Raw genomic sequence first — 2,886 nt, 5'->3', positions numbered from 1 at the left:
TTCATTTTTTTGCAGATGGATATCCAGTTTTGCCAGCACCATTTGTTAAAAAGACTGTCTTTTCCCCATGTGATGGACTTTGGGCCCTTGTTGAAAATCAGGTGACCGTAGGTGGTTGGATTTACATCTGGGTTCTCAATTCCGTTCCATTGGTCAATGTATCTTGTTTTATAGCTTTGGATTTAGATTTTTATTATTTCCGTCACAGTGGGGCATACTCATAGCTTACACTAGTTTTTACAACATTTTGAGTGTCTGAAACTGGGTTAACATTAAACATCCGTGGTTCATGTTCAAACGTCAACTCTACATTGTATTCTCTGAGAAGGTCAGGAATAAATAGGTCTTAGCCAAGCATTCTATGTAACACAGAAGTTATCAGATGAGAAAGATCCATCACTTTATCTTGTCAGTCATGACCTTAGTCGTTTTCTTTCCAGGAGCAAATATTCCTGATGAAACCAGCTGAAGATAAGAGATGCAGATGCTGTGAATATCAGAAAAAAAAGGGAGTTGGATGAAAGCACTTGAATCATTCCCTTGTGGAACAATTGTTGTTCTCTGGTAAAATTAATACAAGTTATTTAGTATAGAGATGAACCCTGGTGGCGCAGTGGTTAAAGTGCTTGGCTGTTAACTGAAAGGTTAGTGGTTTGAACCTACCAGCCGCTCCATCAGAGAGAGATGTGACAGTCTGCTCCTGTAAAGATTTACAGCCTAGGAAACCCTATGGGGCAGTTCTACCATGTCCTATAGGGTCGCTATGAGTTGGGTTTGGTGTTTTTGGTTTATTTATTGTAGGACAATGTATAGTTTCAGGGAGAATCAGTAGACAGTTTCTTCTACTTTGCATAAGGGAATGATGGCTCTCTTTTCTATGATCATTTTCAGTGGATTTCTTACACCTCAATCCTGTATGTTTAAGTTGGAGGAGACGAACCTAGGAAACCTATAAGCTGGAGATCAACCAGAATGGGCCGCAGCTCTCCAGCCCTGTTGTGGCAGCATTCTTGGACCTCTTTGCTTTGCCCTGCCCTTGACCTTGGGTCTTCCTCCATTCTGCTTTCTTTCTAACTCTCCATCATGTTGACTTGGCCTTGGCCCTTTTTTTCCCTTGACTTCCAGCGCCATCTCTGGGACACCAGTGGTCCTTCCAACCCCAGGCTATTTCTGTAACCGTAGCTCTCCTTACCAGCACCCAGCTGAGCCTATCCTGGCTCCTTTTGCAAGAGAGGATCAGACGATTTCAATGTATTGTGAAGGTCAAAGGCCAGCATTAGAAAACTCTTAGGACTGTGTAATCAGCAATTGTGAAGACCAGGAAGCCATCCTTTTCTTATGTGCAAAGCAGCTGAGCATGTATGGTGGAAGCTAAGAGTGTCTGTGGTTAGACAGACCTGGGCTGGAAGCCTAGCTCCTCCATTCTGTAGCCATGTGACTTGGGCTTCAGCCCTAGAGTGGATATGATAATAGTACCTATATCCAAGGGTTCTTGTGAGGATTAAAAAGACAATGCACATAAACCATTGTACAAGTGCTTGGCATATCATTGGAGGATTTGTTTTTAAAGGGAGGCGGTGGGTGGTGCAAACAGTTAAGCACTTGACTACTAACTGAAATGTTGGAGGTTCGAACCCATTCAAAGGCCCCTTGGAAGAAAGGTCTGGTGACCTGCTTTGGAAAGGTCACAGCCTTGAAAACCCTATGGAGCCCAGTTGTACTCTGCAACACATGGGGTCGCCATGAGTCGGAATTGACTTGGCGGCAGCTGGAATTTTTGTTGCTGTTGTTGTTTTGCTTCTAAGGCAGTGATAATAATGTCATCCAAATCCATTCCACCTCGTAAATAAAACTGCCTTACACCAGAGCCCTTTTGAGAGGCAGCATAAATGAGTGGTTAAGTGTATAAACACTGGAGCCACATTGCCTGAATTCAAACCCCAGCTTTCACCACTTACTTCACCTCTTAATGAGGTTACATAGCGCCTCTATGTCTCAGTGTTGTCATCTGTAAAATGGGAGTGATGATAATAATACCTACCTCTTGGATTGTTGTGAGGCATAAATAATTTAAAGTATGTAAAGCCAATTGGCAGGTCACAACATCGCTTCTGTGGTATTCTTGACAAAAACGCATAACCTAAATCTAACATGAGGAAACATCAGGTAAACCTAAATTAGGATACATTCTACAAAATGACTGACCTGTACGCTCCAAGAAGGTCAGGGCCACGGAAGACAAAGAAAGATTCAGAAACTGTTCACATTAAAGCAGATGAAAGAGACATGACAACTAAGTGTAATGTGTGATCTTGGATTGATTTTTACCAATTTTAGTGGGACAGTTAGCAACATCTGACTAAAGTCTGGAGATTAGATAGTAGTATTAGAGCTTTGTTAATTTTCCGGTTTTGAAAATTGTACCGTGGTTATGTAAGAAAATGTCCTCGTTTTTAGGAAATACTCATTGAAGTATTGAGGGGTAAAGAAGAAATAGAAGAAGAAAAGTCCAAGAAGTCCTTAGAACAATACTTGGTACACAGTTAGCACTGCGCGAGTCTTAGCTGTTATTGGTTTTTTAAGAATTCAGAAAAACTGAATTTTTTCAGTGCTGAATTCCATGAAGTATCAAAGAATGCTATTGTGACCTCTTTTAACAATGTTGCAGATAACTGTAGCTAATCTAACTGCTTTTTCTTTTCCCATTTCCCAATGTTTGGTTTTGAATCTTAAACCGTCCCAGAAGATATAGGAAAGCTACAACGAGTTTCTTTTGCTCAGACCGAACATCTCTCCATTCCTCTTGGTTCCTCCTGCCCTCCCTACCTCTCTCCGTTCCTCTTGGTTCCTCCTGCCCTCCTTACCTCTCTCCGTTCCTCTTGCTTC

This window comes from Trichechus manatus, unplaced genomic scaffold (genome assembly GCF_000243295.1).
Source record: "Trichechus manatus latirostris isolate Lorelei unplaced genomic scaffold, TriManLat1.0 scaffold00147, whole genome shotgun sequence".
NCBI lineage: Eukaryota > Metazoa > Chordata > Mammalia > Sirenia > Trichechidae > Trichechus > Trichechus manatus.
This window is presented reverse-complemented; position numbering follows the sequence as displayed.